The sequence below is a fragment of the Ambystoma mexicanum genome, chromosome 6p (assembly GCF_040938575.1).
Source record: "Ambystoma mexicanum isolate Mex_15411 chromosome 6p, UKY_AmexF1_1, whole genome shotgun sequence".
Taxonomy (NCBI): Eukaryota; Metazoa; Chordata; class Amphibia; order Caudata; family Ambystomatidae; genus Ambystoma; species Ambystoma mexicanum.
The window spans coordinates 43837045-43844229 of record NC_090935.1 but is presented as its reverse complement, the minus strand read 5'-3'; positions in this window follow the sequence as shown (position 1 = coordinate 43844229).

Here is a 7185-nt window from a genome sequence, read left to right as displayed (position 1 = left end):
TTCCTTTACAGGGTGGGCTGTATTTTGTAGTGCTCTATAACTTTCTGTTGTAATGATAATAAAGTAGAGTTTGTTATACAACCGTGACTGGACAATACCTTTTATCATTGGGTAATAATTGTATTTTTGCTGTGTTGGAACTAACCAACTATTCACGACCTTACAGAGGTAAGCCTGCCGTTTCATCCACATTACCAAAATTGGACGAGGAGGTTTATAATTTACTTGTGTTTTGAATCTGTTCTGATGCCTTCTGGTGTACTAGAGGTGTGTGGCTGATGGATGGTTTAGAAACCGATATTCATCCCTGGACCACTGGTGCCTTGGAAGTTGAGTCATCACACTGTGTATTCGGTTTATGGGGAAAAAAAGAAAATGGCTACCACTCAAAAGGAAGCCAAGGTTCCGAGCAGAGTTGCACTTCCTTTCCCATGAAATGGGCATTAAGGTACCAATGACATGCAGGAGCCAAATATTGAAGACTAGGCCTACATGATGCTGCGTTTCAGAAGAGGTGCAAGGTAAGAGGGTAAGCAGCAGGAAGGAGAAGGGAGGGCTTGGCGGGGTCCAAGTACAAGCTGACATATGGGGCACAGGGGGATCGGCACCACCCACCAACTTCAACCATGGGCTTGTATATGTTAATAAAGCCTGAGGTCATACATAGATGACTGGATGGCGCACATTTGCTGTGTGCTCATAAAACATGAGAACTCACTGCTCTCGCTTTGCATTAGAGTCTGTATGACGTTGCACTCTGCTGTGTGCCCTATAAATAAAAGTGGTGTTCCCGGTGCCACAGAGCGACCCAGGAGCCTGAACCGACCACATCAGCATCAGCCTGAGTCTGCAGGAGGCCGAAGGGGGCTCTCTGGCACTCCAGGTAACAGTGGCGACGGAGATCAGATCAGTCACCCGGGCACAGCGGTGAAGGCAGACAATTATTTTCTCTCTGAAGTACATTTTCACTGTCCTGAATGCCGCGGAGAGGGGACAGGCCACGCGGTTTTGGCGGCCATTTTGTGAAAGAGTTTGGGATGGTCGCGGCTTCCTTTTAGGAGTGCATGTGCGCCATCTGGGCTCAATATTTGGACAATCTTTCAGCGAACAGCTGATCCTGCAGGTGTAGTGTGCTGTGACGTTCTTTTCTTCATATTTACGTCGAGTTAGAGGTGAGGAGTCACGGGAAGGCCTGCTGTTCTTTGTTTGAATCCCTGGGCCCACCCAACTCAATTTTTGGAACCACTGACTCGCTTAATGTGTTGGCTGTAACAGCTGCCCATCATGTGCAGTGTGGACTGCAGTGTATTGCTGGGACCCCAGATTGTTCTATTTTTTGACATTTTTGGAGGTGATAAAGACTGTGCTGCAACTGGTGAAGTGGTTCCATCAAGAGAAGGGTGTGGTGAGTTGCGGCCCCAGTTGACTTGAGTGGTATACCTGTGCGCTTGCCATCATGAGTAATGCCGATCAAACTGCTGCTCAGCAGCCCCCTGCGCAGCCGCCCCAGCTCCCCGTGCCACAACAACTGCCTGGGATGAGACCACCTGGTGCTTTACATCCAATGCTTGAGTTTGATATCTCGGGTGCCCCGTCCAGCCTTGGCCCCAGATGGAAGATGTGGACTGATAGGCTGGAGATGTACTTTCGGGCCACCATGGAGACCAATGACGATAGCAAGTTGGCAACACTGCTATACACTGGTGGGCCTGCAGTGCATGAAGTTTTTATGTCTCTTCAACCTCTGAACAACTCCTATGATGCAGCGAAGGATGCTCTACATGACTATTTTCTGCCACTTGCCAATGCAGACTACGAATGCTTTGTCATGAGTTCATCTCGCCAGAAGGATGACGAGACCTTGGACACGTTTTATGGGAGGTTGCTGTGCCGTGTGCCTGGGACAATCCTGACACCATGATATGGAACCAGCCAATACAGGAATTTGTGTCAGGGAAACTACACAGGCAGGTTCTGCGGGAACCCGGCATCTCTCTGCCTCGCATCCTGGAACTTGGGCAGTGTCAGGAGGTGTCGGAGATGAGGGCATCGCGGATGGAAGCTGGGTTGCGCACCGAAAAGAGGGAGGACATCTCTGCAGTGGGCCGTGGCCTGGGTTGCAGAGAGGCCAGGCGTCAAGGTGGGAATCAGCGAGACAGAGGTACCAGGTCAGTGGACTTGTGCATGAAGTGCGGGTATGACCTTCCACACCCTGCAGAATGTCCAGCGGTGGGGTAGTCTTGCAGCCGCTGTGCATTTGCAGATTACTATGCCCTCCTGTGCAGGGCTCTGCTCCCGCTGGTTGTCCCGAGGGGTCCAGTCAGAGTGGGTTTCTTTCGCCAGCAACGCCCATCCAATGTTGCCTAGTTGGATCGAGGTGAGGAAGGTGCCGTGCTGGATGAAGATGAAGAAGAGGAGGAGGAGAACGTGTTTTTCGTGTCCAGTGTGGGTGTCCTATGGTCCACAACTAGGCAACAACCAAGATGCCTGGTACAAGTGAATGAGTCATCAGTTCTGGTGTTGGTGGACAAAGGTGCGTCAGTGAACGTCATGGTCCATGAGCACTACGATGCCATGGAGTGCCCGCCGAAGCTTGCGACACTGAAGGCCCGTATATTCACATTTGATGGGAAACAGCCAATCCCGCTGGACGGAGCTTTCGTGGCGGATGTGAGGCATGGTGGCTCAGTAATCAGAGCGCGTTTCTTTGTCACCGCAGTTAGCAGCAACACCCTACTTAGCTGTGTGGCGGCAGAAGCACTGGGCATCGTCAACTTTATGTTATGTTACTCCTTAACTTTGCCTACTCCGTATATGTGGAGGACATTCAAATGCTGCTGCACAAGGAATTGGACGCATGGTTGGTGACCCAGTGATGCTACACATAGATTAATCCATCCAGCCAATCGCTTTGAAACATCGGAGGGTACCTTTCCATCTGAGAGACCTGGTCGACCAGTAGCTGGACAACCTTGTGAAGCTTGACATCATTGAAAAGGTGGAGGGCCCGACTCTGTGGGTCTCCCTGATTGTCATTGCGAGAAAACCAAAGCAGCCTGACACCATCAGGATTTGTGTGGACATAAGCATCCTTAATAAAGGAATCAAGAGGGAGCGACATCTGACTCCCACCATTGATGACATAATCACAGAGTTGCAAGGAGCCCGGTTCTTTCCGAAGCTGGACTTGAGGGCTGGGTACCATCAGGTCGTACTGCAGTGTGAGTCAAGGTACATTACCATGTTCCCCACCAATCGTGGCCTGTACCGCTACAAGAGAGTGAGCTTCGGGGTGTCGCCCGCTGCTGAGGTTTTCCAAAACATAATCCCTGGGGCTCTCGCTGACCTGGAATGAGTTCTCAATATAAGTGATGACATTTTGGTGTTCGCCAAGTCCGAGGCTGAGCATTTAAATAAAACTTGCAAAGACTTTCGAGCGGTTTCAGTCGCTGGGCCTAACATTTCACCGAGACAAATGCGAATTCCTAAAAACTACCATTGAATTCTTTGGATTCGTATTCAAGGAAGGGGGCATGTCGCCTGACCCAAGAATGGTGAAGGACATAATGAAGACCCGAAAACATCTCAGAGGTGTGTCGTTTTCTGGGGATGGTCACGTATTGTGGCCGGTTCATCAAGAACCTCACATCCCGGATGGAGCTGCTGCAAGCCCTTACCAAGAAGGATGTCACCTGGCAGTGGGGGACGTTCGAGCAGGCGACATTTGAGGACATCAAGGGGGCTCTGACTATGGAGGACACCATGGCCTTTTCTCGACCCGGCCCTTCAGTCAGAGATCGTAGTGGACGCCAGCCTGTTTGATCTGGGTGCAGTGCTCACCTAGGTGGATGCAAATCTGGGAGGCCGCCCTGTTGCAAACACCAGCAAAGCCTTGTCGGAAACAGAACAAAGGTATTCGCAGATTGAGCGGGAAGCCTTGGCTGTCCTGTGGGGTTGTTGACACTTCAGGCTGTACATGCTGGGGAAACCGGTGACGGTGGTTACGGACCACAGGCCCCTGCTGTCCATTCTGGCAGGGTCATCCTCTAAGCCACCAGCGAGGATTGAACGATGGATGTTGGCCCTGTTAGAGTATGGGGTCTCCCTGGTGTACCGGCTTGGCAGAAACAACGCTGCTGATTATCTCTCCAGACACCATAGAGGTGAGTCCAGAGAGCCCCACAACATCTGTGTGGAAGAAGCGGATGGATATGTCCGGCTTGTGGTGGAGGTGGCCACCCCGAACTCGGTGCCGGTGGGCGAGTTGGAGCAGGCCCCAGAAGAGGATGTATGTTTCCTCATTCTCAAGGCGGCCATCAATCAGGGTTCGTGGAAGACGGTACGGGACACTCTGGCCCTAAGACCTCAAGAAGCCAAAGCATTGTTGGAACAACTGTGGAGAGTGAGGGACAAACTGATGTTCTCTGAGACTGGGACTGGATAGTGATCCCGCAAGGGAGGATACCGTAGAAGGTCTGGTTTCCGGACTTGGAGAGGCGGGTGGAGGAATTTGTGGCATCATGTGTGTGGAGCCAGGCGACATCACCAGCGCAGAAGGAGCCCGCCATAGAGACCATGCCATGGGGGACCAGGCCGTGGGAGGTGGTCCATGCAGATTTTGGATCCACGACCCGGGACACACACATCTTGGTCATCGTGGATGAGTGGTCCCGGTACTCGGAGGTGGAGTTCATGGAATCAGTGGCCTTTGAAAATGTTGTGGTGGCTCTTTAGAAGATCTTTGCCACTCATGGACTGCCCATGGTGTTGTGCCCAGACAACGGTGCACCTTTCCAAGGCAAGAGCTTTGCTGGTTTGATGGAGGAGTGTGGAATACATCACCATAAGGTCACACCGCTTTGGCCACGTGAGGCAGAGCGGATGATGAGGACTCTCAACAAAGTGTTTCGCATTGCTCCGGGTTAAGGTCAGTGTTTGCAAAAGGCCCTGTACAAGTTTCTGCGGGAATAACGAACCACCCCCCACACATTCACCGGGGTGGCCCCGGCAGAAGCAATGTTTCAGCGATGTCCACGGGGTCTCTTGCCAGAAACGGAGGAGCGTGAGCCAGCCATCATAGACAATGAGCGGGTGGAAACGGAGATGAAGGAAAGAACGGATCAGGAGAAAGTTCAGAGGGGACTGAGACCTCAGCACTTTGCTCCCGGCGATGAGGTGCTGGTACGGAACTGGCACCCCCATGGAAAGTTGGCACTAACGTATGAGCCGAGGCCCATTGATGTGGTGGCAGTGAAGGGGTCGATGGTGACCCCCTATGATGGGACTGCATCCGTCACTTGCAACGCCAGTTTCTTCAAGAGGCTGGGCGAGTCCAGGGCCGAGACGGCCCAGAGCAAGGACCTGGCGGAAGTGCATGACGAGGGCGGTGGCCATGTGTGTATGCCAAGCTCTCCGGCTCGAGTGAGCGCAAGTGATGGAATTCCAATCCGGGAGGCTGGCAGGAGGTACCCACAGAGGACTGGATGAGGGAAACCTGCCCACCTCACTCACTATGTACTGGAGTCCTGAACTGGTACTAATGCCTGGGGTATTGACAGTCGTGAAGGGAACTAGGGTGGCTGTCATTAAAGGGGTCTCTGGTAGTGTTGGTGTGCTGTGTTCTTATATGTTGGTAGCTAGTAATCCTTAGTCCGTAAAAGTGTTTTGAAATAGCATCCCAGCACGCTCGGTGCTCCAGTCCCCTTCCTCCATCCCCCCTCCTGCCCCAGCCCAATCCCGCCTCCCAACCCTCCCCCGACACCCTGATTGGTCTCCTGGCCACATATCATGAACGTTTCCAGGGCATCCCTCTGCCCGGCAGCCCCTGTGGCTAAGGGCCCTAAGGCCAAGGGCGGCTCCGACATTGGCGGCTCCAAGATGTGTCTGCAGGTGTCAGCAGGAGAAGCCAATGAAGCCAGCAACTAACAGACACCAACAAAACCGTGAGTGTGGTATGGGTGGGGAGTAGAGCAATCACTCCACTCCAGAAAGCACATGCAGCTCTATCTTACCTCCAAATAACATAAACTGCCATAATATTAGCATGTCCACACTTGTGAATACTAGCATGTCCACACTTAGATAGAATTGTGAATGTTAGCATGTCCACGCTTAGATAGAATTGTGAATATTAGCATGCCCACACTTAGAACGAATTGTGAATATTAGCATGTCCGCACCTAAATAGAATTGTGAATATTAGCATGTCCGCACCTAGATAGAATAGTGAACATTGGTATGCGCCGCATCTGGATGGGATTTTGAATGTTGGCATGTCCACGCTCAGATAGAATTGTGAATATTAGCATGTCCGCACCTAGATAGAATAGTGAACATTGGCTTGCGTCACATCTGGATGGGATTTTGAATGTTAGCATGTATGCCAGTCAGACCCAGATCAGGACAGAGCCGCAACAGGGGAGACTATGCAAGCCGAACGCTTCAATTCAGGATAGAGACGCAAACTAACCAACCCTACTAACAACTTCCCTTTCTGCATACACCTCTCAAACTCCAAACCAAACACAACCAAAACCTACAGCACAACAAACCGCAGAAACTTCACTACATTGCAACAACAAAACAAAAACACACATAGCCTTGCACAACAGTACACGACGACTACCGGCTGCAAACACCCCAGGCCCAGCCAACGGACCCACCGGGCTGAGGCCGCCAACAGCACATCACTGCTCTCTTGCACTTTTCCTGCTTCCTCCCACTAACTCAACCTCCCCTCCTCTTTCAGAGCCGCCAGAGCACCAAAGGACCACTACGGTGGTGATAGTGCGTGGTACAAATGTCCTTTAACATTAACATTTATTCAATGTTGTTGTCATGAAAAAGGAGGAGTGTGGTGCTGCCCCTTTAAGGGCACACGCACGAGGCGGAGTGATGTTGCTCTCCGCCGTGTGCCCTATAAATAAAAGGGGCGTTCCCAACCGCTGCAGAGCAACCGGGGAGACAAACCAACCACATCAGCGTCAGCCTGAGTCTGTAGGGGGCTCACAGGCACTCTGGGTAACACCGTAGACACACAACATTATTTATAATGTGCTTAATACCCCGAGGTTTCTAAGGGCAGACCCGGGGATCGAACTTGTGTGGCTCTGTGTAGTTGCCCCTGAGCTGCCTCTATGGTACAAGCTGCTGTTTATAGGTGTTCAGAGAGTTGGACATGTGGTG